At 44.4% G+C, this 14,829-nt stretch overlaps 1 protein-coding gene across 1 annotated transcript in view; it reads left to right on the top strand.

The window, feature by feature from the left end:
- Positions 1–14,829, top strand: part of CCHa1-R (CCHamide-1 receptor) — a 425,261-nt gene that overhangs the window by 68,447 nt on the left and 341,985 nt on the right. The window lies entirely within an intron of this gene.

The following is a 14,829-nucleotide window of genomic DNA, read 5'->3' as shown; positions in this document are numbered from 1 at the left end:
TACTTCGGTTTCGGTTTTGGTTGGAGGCTCGGTTTAGGACAATACGATAGTGGTGTGTTCAGGATCCATTATGCAATCGCTTCACGCCGCTGCAGGTTCTATAACCACTCCCGGTAATAGTGTTTTGCCATCAAGTTTTTTGCATAGTTTGCCATAAAGCCTGCTCGCAGGGTGCCCACAACGAGGCGGATAGGTTTCCACCTGCCAGATGCTTAGAAGAAACAAAAATAAGGAAAATGTATTATTCCGTTTCATTTAATTTGTTTAATCCTTAAAGGCCCGGGGGCATTACATAAGGAGGGGCTACAATTGGTATAAAACAAACGTAAAAAGCGCACGCACAATTAATACACACTATAAACTTCAAAAGCTAGAGAGAAAAAATAAAAAAAAATAACGAAAAAGGATAAAGGGTTTACATGCGCAGTGAACGCATACAAACAAAATAATTCCTTGCGGCAGTGAGCACAGATGAAAGTAATTGAGCAATTCATGGTAAAAATGACAAAGCATTAACATATTCTGAAGATGATGGGCGAGTTTTCTGCGAAAGGACTTTGAATCGTTGCATAAAACTATGTTGGTAGGTATGGCATTTCAGAGGGTTATTGAGTTGGGGAAAAACAAACTATTCATTGCTAATGTACGGGTCTTGATACCGGCTATGGGGTGGCTATGGCTAAGGCGTCTTGAAGTTCTTATCGGGGATTTTATAAGTGGGTGTCTTGAAGCTAGATGATGGAAGAAGTGGTGAAGTAGGCAAAGACGGGAGATTATGCGACGTGATTCAAGAGATGAGAGGGAAGGAGAGCGTTTGAGTGCAGTGATACTAATTTCTTTGAAGTATTCTGAGGTGATAAATCTGGCCGCGCGATTTTGGATGGCCTCGATTTCGGCGGAAAGGTATACGCTTGACATGGATGCCAGATAGACGATGCGAATTCAAGTTTGAGTCGGACGAATGTTTGATAAGCCAGTTTTTTTTTTACATCTGGAGACGCTAATTTCAGGTTTCAGGAGATAACCTAAGATAGGTAAGGCATCGGAACATATCGTTTGCACGTGAGTTACGCAAGAGAGCGACGATGTCAGATGTAAACCAAGATACTTGTAGTATGTAGTTGGAGCGATCGGAACCGTGTTAATGCTGTAAGTGTTCTGGAGTACAATGCGCTTGCGAGAGAACGACAAGAGTTGGCATTTTTTAAGGTTTAAAGGCATGAGCCATCGGCCGCACCATGCAGCTATTGCATCGATGTCTTTTTGCAGGGGTTTTGCTGCAAGCGCAATAAAAAAACTGAACACAAAGATTCGTCGACGTGAGAGTTTAGCGTCAGAGCCCATTGCTCTCTCCCTGGCACTACTCGGGAAGTGATTACAGTCCGCATCGATCAAATAGGCTATAATCAGAGCTGCACGCAAAAGCTATGGTGTCCATGACGTCATAGTCGGTAAAGCCAAATCGTCCCGTGTCTCGGTTTTCCTGGCCAGGGTATTGCATTCGCTTTTCGTAAGAATTCGCTCAGTTGTGCTGGGTCACACGCTGATTCCCCCCTCCTCCTGAAATATCCACCTCTCACTCACGAACTCGATTCGCGTACCTCACGTCTCGTGTACCTCACCTGCTTATCGCACTCACGTCCCACGGGTTTCCAGCACGAACCCAAAGAGAATACGTTGATTAGTCAGCCGCTTTTTTTTCTTCAGAATTTCACTTAGGCAGGCATCAAAGCAGCGTTCAAGTAATTGGGAGCTCATTAAAAGGCGCAGGTTCCGAAGAAGCGCCACGTTTCGCTGTCCTCGCCTCGCTTGGAAGCAGAAGCGAGGCAAAAGAGACGCACAGAACGCCTCACCATGCTAAAAGGGAGCAAAACGAATTCCGAGAGTCCGGGAATTTACTTATTCATTTGTTTCTTAGCCCGTGACCGGTGTTTATAGTGCTAGCGAAGCAGTTTCCGCGGGACAAGTCGGCGCATTCTCCAGACGGCTGCGGCATGACGAAACGGTGTCCGGAGGCATCTTGTTTCAGACTCTGCCGCAAGGCCCTGAGTGAAGAAACGGGAGGAAGCGTAAGTATCGAGGCCCGAACAAAAGGCCTCGTTGCCTGATCACCACAAATGCGAACGGACAAGAGCAAGAGAACGAGGGGGCTGTTTCTCCAGAACGAAAGCAGCAGATACGCATGACCCTTAATCGTCCTTGAGTCAGTCCCGAGCTCACAGAATGCTCTGGTTGGAACACTTTGAACTCGGTGCCTTGCCCTTTTTATTTTTCTATTTTCTTTGCTCGGCCAGTTTCATCCCAGCCTAATCGTCTAAGGGGCCGGCGCTTAGCGGTCGCAATATACTTCTCCGGCAATGCCTTCGGATCATTGCAGCCAGTTACCTGTCCCAGGAATTTTGTCGCGGGAGAAGCGAGATGAGACGACCGATGGGCAATTGTGATTGAGGACTGATGATAAGGCACAATGACCCTTAGTCTCCGCGCCGGCACGACATTTTATCCTACGGGGCCATTGGTTAGGTCACGCAATGGCATCTTACGCGACGGGAAGGACAAGGTGCGCAACGTAATGACCACTTTCCGGCGCCCCCCTCTGTCATCCAGCGTGATTGCTCGAGACCAGGCAAGGTCGCGCTGTTCGTTTACCTTAACGCCAGGGAAATCTTCGGCGAGGAAAGAAAAACAACTAATCACACACTCTGGAAAAATAACAACTCCGGCTACTAGTTGGTCCAAGATGATCGCGACCTCAAGGGCACGTAACCCTCACTCATTCTTGCAATTGGCGCACAAGAAGAATTAAGAAGCAGCGTGTTTGCAGGTCATTGTTTGCTTAATAGGAGGGGGGGGATTGATACCGTGGGGCAGGAATTCTATCTTCGAGGCGGTATAAATACTCTGTAACTGATTTACCCAGTGGACCTGCAGGGCTAGCTTATCAGTTCCTTGTTTGTTGCTGTTTCTTCCAATGAGCCCCTTCTCTCTATCTTATTTTCCTTGCGTGATGCTTTCGAAGTTGCTGGTGTGTGCTCCCACCGCAGCACTAAGGGCTGGGCAGGTGCTTTTAATGGGGCTGCTTAATTAAAGCGCAATTTGCACGCCGCAACATGTACTGGTAATGATTTCGCTTCAACGTTAATTCATCTTCTCTTGCAATACTCTGCCCATTAAGTTGCTTGTAATAACGGCTAAACATTGTGCACTTGGTACTTTGCACCAAATGATTCATTTATTTCTGTCCTTTAGTGACTCTAGGCTCCTGCTGGAGGTAGCGGAAAGACAACAAGTTTTTAATACGCCACATAAAAACAAAACGAAGCGAATACTATGAACAAGAAAGCAAAACTTTGTTCTGGGTCGCCTCTGATTAGAGCGAAGTCCTTGATACGGGTATAAGAACTACCGCTATACAGGGTGTTTCACCTAAGACTTTCTGCAATTTTTAAAAATAACCTATTTGAATTAGATGTGCGCTTTTTCTGGCATAGCATTGTCAGTGATGTAGTACATCATAATGCAGCTAGACGTGCTAACTAGCAGGATTGTTAACCAATATTTAATAGTTAACTTTTAAACTATTACCGTTCGGCTCCTAAATTATTGAGAGGCATGTAGCCCACCGTAAGCAATGTCCATATCCGTTTTTAGAATTTCGAGAACGCGATTATCCTCGGCGCTGTGGCCCAACAAATTTCGCCTACATCGCGCCAAAATACATGCGGTTTGAGAAGCTTGCAGGCAAAGCAACCTCTCCAGTGAACCTAACTGGTCGAGATAGCCAAAACCTGTTGGGCCACAGCGCCGAGGATAATCGCGTTCTCGAAATTCTAAAAACTGATATGGACATTACTTACGGTGGGCTACATGCCTCTCAATAATTAAGGAGCCCAACGGTAACAGTTTAAAAGGTAACTATTAAATATTGGTTAACAAGCCTGCTAGTTAGCACGTCTTAGCTGCATTATGATGTACTACACCACTGACAATGCTATGCCAGAAAAAGCGCGCATCTAATTCAAATAGCTTATTTTCAAAAATTGCAGAAAGTCTTAGATGAAACACCCAGTATATCAGAGGACGCGGTTCAAGCTTTAAAACTTGTCAGGTGTGAAATCGCAGGTGCCGCTACAAGTTTACACTAAAGAAAAGCACAGAGTGAGTATATGCCCGCTTAATTTTTATGAACATCCAATTTCAACGTGCATGCATCATGAGTAGGGAATATTTATTTCAGTGTACCTTTATCTCAATCATGCAATGCCATTTCACTATTAATAAGTTTTCTTAAATATGGTAAAGCTGTAGGCCACGCAAGGCTATTGCCCTGAACGACACATAACGACAACAATGTGGCAGAGAGAAGTTTTAGTTATTGACAATAATGAGATAATGTAAATTTATACATTCGTTGCGCTCGCTACCATATATGTTCACTGATCGTGCTAGTTGTGTTACGCAGTTCATTAAAGAAACGAGTTCACTTGAACGCAATCTTATATAACAGCGAGTCCACTTATGGCACTGTTTGTCGTGATTACTGATTACACCAGAAAGATGAGAACACTGATTCTTGATTGCACTGGAATGGATATTAGCTTTTCAGTTTCACTCACTGCCTATGCTTCTCAAAATACGCAGGTACCGTATATTTTACATCCGTTTCCAAAAGTTCTGGGCCAGTAAATTTTGCAATTGCGCTACCTGTAAAATTTTTAGGAAAAGTCAATCGCTATTAGCTCAGGTGGAAATCTGAAATAATTTGTTCTCGCAGCGTTGAGAGTTATTTCATAGCTTTTGTTGTTGTACAAAGAACAACGTGGTAGACAAGTTATCAAAAGTGCGGTGGGTTGTCATGTCTTTAATAGATGAAAACTTCGCTCTTGTTAGTGGTTTTCATGATTTTTTTACGGAAATGGCAGAGTGAAATCATCCTCCGGTGTTTGCTGGTAGGTTGTTGCCTCCGTTGTAAAGGAAAATTGCTCTTACACACGGCAAACAAGTCAGTGATGTAGTTGCCTCCAGGGATGCGATAAAATCGGAGGCGAAAATTGAGAAATAATCAGGACCTTGAAGAATTTCATATGCACATTTGCAGTAACGCAAAAAGAAATCGTTTCCTACGTTATCGCTACTTCAGGCAACGAAGAGCATCGTTCGGTTGCAATTTTAGTTGAAGCAACGAGAAAATTCAGAGTCTACTTAGAGTAGCTGTTAAAATTGCGAGAAGCTATGCATAGTTCCGCAATAATATTGCATCTGATGTAGATTTTAGAGACAGTTTTGGAGGCGTGGACAGGTAGCGCCAAAATTGTTTTGGTTCACACGTCATGAACTTGGCATCGATGAAAAGAACCGGTCCATCTTAACTGCCACTTTAAGCACATGCTCAAATTAACGGATGTCAGCTGGATCGCATTTCACTTTTCGCATGATTTGTACTTCCCTTTGCGAGTGACCAGAACGGCGCGTTATCTATGCACTTCTTACCTTTTTATGGCCTTAATCACGTGGTAACGAAGTTGCTTTTGCTGCGTCCAGTTACGATTTTATTTTTTCCCTAAAAAAATATCCACTGTAACATGTATTTGAACGGAACTGCCTTCGGAACGGAACTAGCGAATATTTTCGCATGAGCAGCTATATTGCAGTCTATAGCGCTTGACCCCATTCAGGAGGCCAGCGTCTAACACCGGGATTCCCGAAGTGAACCTTTAGAAGTAAGGATTTACGATGTTATATGCTGAAGTTGGTACTCTTTTTGCGCTAATTTGGAACAATGTTCCCTCTCCCTCCCCGCTGTAGTTCAACACCGCCCTTTCTCTCATTTCCCATTCTGCCTCAGATGCCCTACTGGCGTCAGCCCCATGTGGCGATCAGCTGGCATTAATCCGATAAGCCACCGGCTTGCATAGAGCTTTATAATGCACTAACAATAAAGTGATGTCCTATATTCTCTACGTGCTTCCTTTGTAACGTAAATTGTTTAATTCTATGAAACGTGCGCAAAGTGTCGGTTTGAAAGTGCCTGCTCTGTCTCATTACAGAAGCTACACCCGTCTGCTCCCGTTGCTATCATTGTCCGAACAAGAAGACAGTAAGAATGAGGAATTATCTCGCACCCGACATGAGTATCGGCTCCTAGCGTCGTGTTTATGATATCCTGATAATTTCAACACAGTGGAAGAGCAAGAATTATTCTGGTTTTTCATCCGTGTTCTCGAGAATTCTCGCTTGTAGTCATGTGAAACAAAATGGGTTGACAGTTCCTAGAGGGTACATTGCGACTACAGTACTATCCGGCACTATGGTGGTATTCAATCGTACCCTTGATATTTCGTCATAATACCACACTAATAGTTGAGAGTTCATGTAAAGCTTGTCAGAAAAAGGTCTTAGCTAGCAGCCATTCTCTTGTTCTAGTTTTGGAAGGCTGCCGAAGTTTACAGCGCACATAACCGAGACAAAATTCTTCCAACATACATATAAAAGTGTATTTAAGTGTCTCTAATTATGATATTACGGTTTCGACCATCTGTAAGTACTCTCATGGAAAAGTGAAAATGCATCAAAGGCTCTGTTACAGCCCTGAACACGCAGACGTACTTGTGCTGCACGTTTCCTTGTAGAAACGGAAACACCGAAGTCTGACGCTGAGAGACCGGAGCCCGATCACATTTGCCAGTGATCCATGCAAGTCCGAGCACCATCTTTGCAACAAGGAAGCAGCAGTATTCTTGACTGCGCCTCTAACCGCATTCTGCGATGGTAGAGCATTTTTTTATAACGTTATTTATGCCTCGTGGCATGAAAGGAGTTGGGAAGTCAGAAAGAAAAAAAGAGTAGGTGTTCAATGAAGGAGAAAAGGTGGCCCGATCTAGTGAATGCAAGGAGGGAGTGGTGATGTGGCCCCAGCGCGCAGCAATATAGTATGAGGACGGGTCGTTCGGCGGGAGACCCGCTGCTACCAGGTGGCGAATTCTCGTTGGCTTCAGCGCCGGGGAATCTCACAAGTGCTGAATATCAGCCTCGGTATCTTACGAGTTGCAGACACGACACCCTGGGAGAGTATGTAAGTGGCGAAAGTTAGTCCACGCAATTTACCCTTATTATAGGCCCCTATACATAATCAAACTTGTCTACCGTTTATAAACAACTTCTAGCCATGAGCTATAATGCCTTGATAAACCTGCGATATTTTTCTATACTTGAGGCACGTTCCAAAGCGCGGCCTGGTTTTTGTCTTGAGAAAGAAGAGAGATGGGTCCCAACTACGGAGAAAAATCTGCGTTAGTTGCACGAATTTTGTTGTGCTGCTGAGCAGTAGGATTAGTCGGCAATTTTTTTATGGGTGCGTGTTTGCTTGGTAATTTAAGTCGTGCGCGCCTCAAGTTCTTCAAGTTTCGCACTTGATTAATGTCTACTCTGCATTGTCTATTCACAATAAACGGTGCGCTGTGCCGCAGATCTAGAGTTTGAAAAGAGAAAAAGAAAAAAACTGACGCATTTCATAACTTCGCACACGCTTTGAAAAACGCCGTACTTTCCTGCCTGCAACTCAGCTGATCTTTCCAACGTTATTGGTGAATAAGCAAATGTGGACAATGATTCAAGCGTTGCGCGGTCAGCTTGCTTTAGTTAGGTACGTTTCCTGCATTCTGACTTTTTTACATCGTACGTAAAAGATTTTCACTTAAAAACTGGGTTTCATCAGATCGTGAGCCGTACACAGATGCTTCTTTTTTTGAATTCGCGGCAGTGTCAGATGAATTCTTCCACCATCTGCTAAAAAAGGAAACGGGTGTACAGGCCTTGGGGTTGGCACAATCATGCTCAAGTAGTACGGTGATAAACTTCGTCTCTAAGTTAATGTTTCTCCGTTTTTTCTTTAATGAGAACCTTCCTAAAAGTTTTTGTCGGAGTGACAAGCTACGCCAGTTGTCTGGCAATAAGTGCGCAAATACGGTAATATTCGAATGCCGGAAACAACGCGGAAAAGGACGGACTCAAAATGCGGCAGCGCTGACGTGCTCACTAAGCTGCGCTGACAGAGAATGTTAATTGCGCCTGGCGCCTCATTTTTACCTCCTCGACTCCTCTTGGATGTCGTCGTAAGCCACGAGCCACTGTTTAGCTCGGGCGACTTTGCATTCTTATCGTTTGTCGCCGTAGCCTCTCCCACACTTCAGTTGCCAAAGGAAGTGTGGCGACTTCTGTGCGGCAGCTGGGCTAGAGGGTGAGGAGGAAGCCTGCTTTCTCTCCAAAGCGAGCCACGTCGCCTTGAGTCACTGATTTAGGGCACAGATTTCGCGCCGACTTTTCACTTGCCTGCGGAAAGCCGCGCGTCAAGGATCCTCTCAAGAAACCAGGCTTTTGTGCAACTAGAGGCATTTCTGACCTCCCAGTCTGCGTTATCGTCACAGGGCCCCGCTGAAATTTTAGAGTAAATTAGAACGTTTTGCGGACTACACGCAGCAACTTTTGCAGCTAGCATCAACACAGCATTCTGGTTATTGGAAGCAGTTCGGCCAGATTGCTAGTAAAGAAACAAAGGCGCAAAATCCTTCCTTTTGTGAGCAGTGATTGAATGATGACGTTTTCATTATGGCAGCACAAAGCAATAGTTATGTTGGCTTGAGTACCTAATTATTGTCTGGCGACGGAAAATTTTAGTAATTTTCACAATCTCGTGGAATTGATGCCAACATTTTACTGATTAAATTACCATCCTCTGCGATTGACAATTGGCCAATTTTAGTGGGCTCCATATACCAACAGCGTGATTAAGCATGTCCTTTATGGCCAGAATTATGCTTCTTTACGACTTTGCTTCTGAATTCTGCTTTTTACAAACTCCTGTCCCAAGAAAATGTACATGAACCAGTCAGAATATTTCAAGCAAATTAAAGCGCTCGTTCTAGCAAAATAAACACAAGCACCCACTAGAGCCATACCAAAGCTATCGTAAAAAGCGAGGTTGTTCCCCTCAAAAGAACTTTCAGGTTCATGGCGCATGCCCGGTTAAAGGTGGTTCTAAGCCAGATTTTCATGGTTCAGGGGTATTTCTTTTCCTTCCCAATTTCTGAACATTCCAGCTTGTATGCAACAATTTCATATTGTACAGCTCGTGTCCACAAATCTAGAAGCGGCACCGGCATCATAAGGGTATTCTGCCCGCTGTCAATGAAGTAATGTTGAGGCGAATGGGAAAACCGTTTCTGCCCTTGTACGTTTTCTTCTTGGTTCCAGCGTTCAGTCTGCATAGCGCGTTCCCTGCCTTTAAAGGAAGTGGACGCTCTAGTTTTGTTCTTTTACAAAAGGGGCACCATAACTGAGTTCCTTTGTTCCTAGCTTACTACCACTAGTGACGTAAGCTCATACTATGTACGACCTTTCCTAGCAGAGTGCAGCCAAGACTGACACTTCCCCTTGTTGGTCACGTCGCCTGTCAAGAGACAGCTGTGACCTTTTAGGACGTCTAGCACTGCCATGGTGGTATTAAGAATATTAGTAAACAGTTGATGTTAATGTATTCTGCATTTGTTTTCTTTTTTTAGGATTTGCGAACATAATGAGATGGTTCAAAAAACGGCCAGAAGTACTATTAGGTCATGTCTCTTAACCTACCTGTTATAAAGGCAACTGAAATGCTTATTCAGCCTCTTTTCAAAAAAGTAGAGCTGTGCCGATATTCGGACACTCCGAATAGCGAATCGAAAATCCTGCTATTCGATTATTCGAACTAAATTATTCGAAACGAATCGAATATGCAATCAATTTTTCGGATACTTCTCCAATGATTGGCTTGACGGTTAGAACAAAACCCCTTTGGTTTTCTACAACGGCTCTACCAAAAACAGGGTGCGCATCAACGCCACCATTCTGCCGCGGTCAGTATACACGGGATGAAGGGCTGAGCGCAGCGACCCGATGCCCTCGGTGAGTGCGTGAGGGTGTATGGGGGCGGGATTCATAATAGTCATACATGGACTCTAAGACTCAACGATTCTGTATACGGCTCAGGCAAGTTAAGCAAACCTTGCGTCGATGCCTTATCTCGGAGGCCATGGCTCACACGTAGCCGTCACCCATCTCATTGCCAGAGGTGCGGCTCTAGGTTATTAAGGCGGAAGCCTTTAATGTCTCATCGTTGTAAGCAGCAGTTGTCGACAGAAAATGTCACGCTTTTCAATTGGTGGAAACGGTCGTGACGTCACAGTGCGCGAATTTCAAACGGGGCCAATTGTAATTTAGCTAGTAACCATGCAACCAATTGAAGGGATCGTATAGTGATGCTCCAAGTAAGTGGGACTGAGCTTAGTTAATTGCTTAATTACCCAATTAGCCCAATTAGCTTTACTAGTCAGGCCATATAAATAAATAAAACCGATTAAGAAATTGGCCGAGCTCAGGAATCGAACCCCGGTCTTCGGCGTGAGAGACGAGCACGCTATCCACTCCGCCATGCCAGCTCGATGGTTTGGAATAAACAAAGGCGCGTCTAGTGAATACGGTGTCTTCACTCACTCTCATCCTCCTCCATTCCCTTCCGGCGACGTTTAGGTGTCCACCGACACATGAGAGACAGATGCATTTCCTTCCCTCAAAAACCAATTTACCGACAAGCGAGGCGTAGAACCGAATGGGCGATGGCGTTCTATGGACTCCTTGGCAGCGTTGCAAGACACTGTCGCGTTCCACTCTTAGGGGCGAAGCTTATCATCTTAACCACACATCAGTGACCACACTTTAGGTCAAAAAAGTGCCCCCCTGAATTTTGTGAGACAATTACTGCGTAATTTCCTTTCCTCAAATACAATTTTCATTTTCTTCATTACGGCTCCTCTTTATCTATCTTCTTTCACTCCCACTTCCTCCCTTCGTCTACAGTGCGGTTCAGGTGTCCACCGAGATGACAGAGAATTACTGCGCCATTTCCTTTCCTCAAAAAGCGTTGCGTTCAAAGGGCAAGGCATCGCGCCGAACGGGTGGTGGCGTTCCGTGGACTCTCTGGCAGCGCTACAACACGCTGTCGCGTTCCACTCCCAAAGGCGAAGCTTAAGCGTCATTAATTAGCAGTTAATTAGTATTCAGGCTTTAATCAGTAATTAACCATTAGTTAGTGATTTGTCATCACTTAGAAATTAGTACTCAATTATATGTGACGACGCCAGTGCCACAGAAACAGCGAAGGTGGTGCGGAAAACGCTTCCGCCTCTACCCACTTTAGACAGTCAAAGTGCCCCCTGAATTTTTTCTTATTTGTCATCAATAGTAAAAGTTGATTTTCCAACGCATATGACTTGGTCATAGAGTTAACAATGACTTCGTGATGTGACCCCTTAGTCGAGATTATCGTTGCGTATTTTAAAGGCTGTAGCTCTAACAAGTTAAACCACCGTATGGTAGCATCGAAGCTAACGCTTCAGTGTTTCGTCCGACTACTGGTTCTTTTACTAACATTAAGAGAGCATGCGGGAGGTGTGGGGTTCGATTCACAGTGCCGCCAGGCACCCACTGGTGATACAATGGGTACAGGCTTCCTCTGGCCTGGTTCTCGGCTTAAACAGGATGAAATGTTGGGAAATGGGTCCTTGACCCCACCTTAAGCAAACGGAAACACCCTGTGCCATGGTGCTCTTTAGATGCTGATACCCATGCGCCATAAGAATTCATTATCATCATTAGCATTCGCAGAAGTACCGAGTGTCAGTACAAATATTAGATTCTTAACCGATTAGGCTCTGTCGGTGTTCAATTCTTACTGTTTTCAGTTTTTAGCTGCACTATTCGTATCCGGTTTGGTTTAGAAAATGCAGTGTTCTCCCACCCCTAAAAAACAGCCGTCTGTTACCTTATGTGTTTTCCTAGCTAGCAGAGCAGTGAGCGTTCAATGCAAATATGACGCAGGTAAAGCCGTGATGTTCCATCCACTACTTTTCCTTTTTCGTCTAATTTTAGGAGCGAAATTTGCCGAAAAGAGAATCATCACAAGTTTTCAGGGAACTTGAGGAAACAATATGTTTCTCGTTTCTTTTCAAGATACTGGATTTTCTAAGTTACTGTGAGAAAAAATGCACGAAATTAAAAGTATTTAGGTTAAAGAATTTTAGGTTCCTTTATGAAACATCACTGAGGTAAAAGCGTCAGATTGCACTAAAGAGGCAACCTTTTACCGAACACGTAAAGAGATGAAAGCAGCGGCGGCAAGCCTGCAGTGCTAGGCCAAAGTTATTTTCGTGAGAGGCCCGGAGCTGCAAGGTTGTCGCTGACACTGTGACTGTATATGCGGGTGCTTTTCCATTACGCCCGCATCAGTCTGACGCTTCCGGTACAGCAAATAATGAATGGTGCCTTCACATATGGAATACCAAGGCTGCACGGCTTCGTGCCAGGCGGACTTCCGTCGTATTTCATTACCCCCTGCCTGAGTGAGAACGGAATACCCAGAGAGAACTCTTTTTTTCTCATATGAGTGCACAGCGATATGAATACCCTTAGGCGGTTCATGTTGAAGGCATGCTTGTAATTTCCGCACTCTTCTTACATGCCCCCTTTGGGAAGAGATGTTTATCAACAACACGGCTAAATTTGGCTCGGGCATTTGAGTAATTCATGCTGATAGCTTTTTGGTTTACAACCTTTAGGTTGCAACTAGGACACTATTTCATTTTCATGTTGCTGCCACTCGGGAGATCTTGCTTGCCTTCGAATCGCGTCGTCGTTGAGAGTTTCAACTGTCCAAAAATGTCCACGTCATTTTCGCGATTGTTTCGAATACCGACGCCGATGTTCTTGCATTTAGAATTTCAGAGGATTTGACCTCCACAAAATGAAATTTTGGCGCATTGTAGGCGCATAAAAACGATGCATCCTTCATGGTGTGTATTCTGCATTGCGCGACGTAGCCTTTTGCGTAATATGTCGTCAGTGGTCTGTGACTTCTTCCGCTGTGCGAAAAGGCTTAGTCGGCTTCGATTTCTGGCAACAATATTTTGCCTACAAGTCCATCTAACAGAAAAAAAAATCCACTAGGACTAGTCAATACCTGCGCAAAAAAAAAAAAATAGCCAGTCGCCTCTTGCGAGCAGAGAATTCCGAATGCATGGTTTCATTCCTTTCGCAAGATTCAGTATTACGCCCCGAGGCAAATATTGCTAATAAACGCCTTATAACCAACGCGCTTGCACCGAGCAAAAGAGATACGAAACCATTCTGTCGGTTTATATACAGTGTTGCGGACCGGGAGATTTATCGGAACGGTTTCGCAACTGGTGTCCATGCTAGTTATCGATCCACTAGTTATCCTACACGTGCACAGGGTGCTAACCAGGCGTTCTTTTCTGTGCGCAGTGTTATGAGGTTTTCCCTTGATTAGCTAACGATGTTTACAGCTTTGGCGGAAATACGCGGCTTGGTAACGAACAAATTATCAAAAAGTGAGGACAGACTGGTGTACGAAAAAGCGCCCTCCCTTGCAGAAGGGATTCCGCAATGTTTGTCGCTGCTCTTATACGTACACCATTTCCGGCTTGTACGCGTTCTGAATATTAACACTGAGGTAACGTGAAGCAGGAAAGACGGGTCGCAGAAAAGGCGAAAGAACTCAAAGAGCAAGCGCACACGTGGATTACTATAGTTTCAGAGTGGCTGAAAAGAACGTTGAGTAAACAAAGGGTATTTCTGTGCACAAATGAACCGTTTCTTTTTTTGCTAAGTCAATATTGAGACACCGGGTAAATGTTTGTCACAGTGATGAAAGCATACATTGCGCGGCCGTATGTCCACTGGAGATGACATCAATATAGAAAAAAAAAAGCGCGCGAAGTAGAAGCAAGAACAAGATGAAAGTGCTAAACTGAAAGCCTGTGCCAGTTTCAAGAGTCTGTTGCCATTTCGTACTGTTCTGGTGTACGCCGCTCATCACGTGCAAAGTGCACGCTGTAGCCAACTCGTGAAAATTGCATCTGTAATTACATATGTGACAAGGCTGCCGTGACAATGTAGAAGCAGCCACAAGAACTAACTCAAAATAGAAATGATTACACTCCAAACATGAATTAGCCTATATGGGAGTTAAAAAGGAGTAATCGGTACTTAGGGCTCTCCACTGTCGTGGCAGAGTATGGTGCTCAAGTTCAGGAGCAAATCTGGAGCACTAAATATACGGAATGCTTAATCTTGGCAAAGGAGGCATATTCTCACTACCGATCACAGTAACTTGTTGCACTTTGCAGTTAGAGCAGGCTTTTATCGCGTCACCGTAAGTGTTGAAGTTAGCAAACAGAGGAAACTAAACTTCGGTTAAAATTTTTCTACCTGCTTGAAGTTCGCATTTTTCATGGCGTTTTTCGTTTCCAACCACTGTAGCCTCATATAAAGGCTAATTTGTGTTTAAAGTGTAGGGTAGTCACCTTTCCAGGATTGTTCCGAAGAGTCAAAAGAACTAACGTAAATTCTCATCTTGCGTTCAGACGCCAATTATTTTTTGAGTTAGCTTCAGACAATGGGCCTTAAATTGGAAATGTATCGCATGCTAGCTTTCGTGACGCATATATTTTTAACCCGTTTGGAAAAAGTTTAGCTCTATTCCCACATTTTGCGCACTCGTTGCTTTCTCGCCCACAGATGTGGCCGATTAAAAGTAAATACTACAAAAGTCATTGAATTTCCTTATTTTGGAAAGCGCATGTGGAGACTGCTCTGACGTTACTGGTCTTAGCCGGGATCGAATGCCTGCGCGTCAGTTTTTGCCAATTTGTGGGTTGTATTTATCGAGCGTTGCAAAACGGCCTACTCTTTATGAATAGTGCTGTGCCGGCCTCAATC

The sequence above is a fragment of the Amblyomma mixtum genome, chromosome 2 (genome assembly GCF_055824585.1).
Source record: "Amblyomma mixtum isolate Tamu chromosome 2, ASM5582458v1, whole genome shotgun sequence".
In the NCBI taxonomy this organism is placed as follows: Eukaryota; Metazoa; Arthropoda; class Arachnida; order Ixodida; family Ixodidae; genus Amblyomma; species Amblyomma mixtum.
Note: the sequence above shows the minus strand (reverse complement) of the source record. Positions and strands in the feature narration are given on the sequence as shown.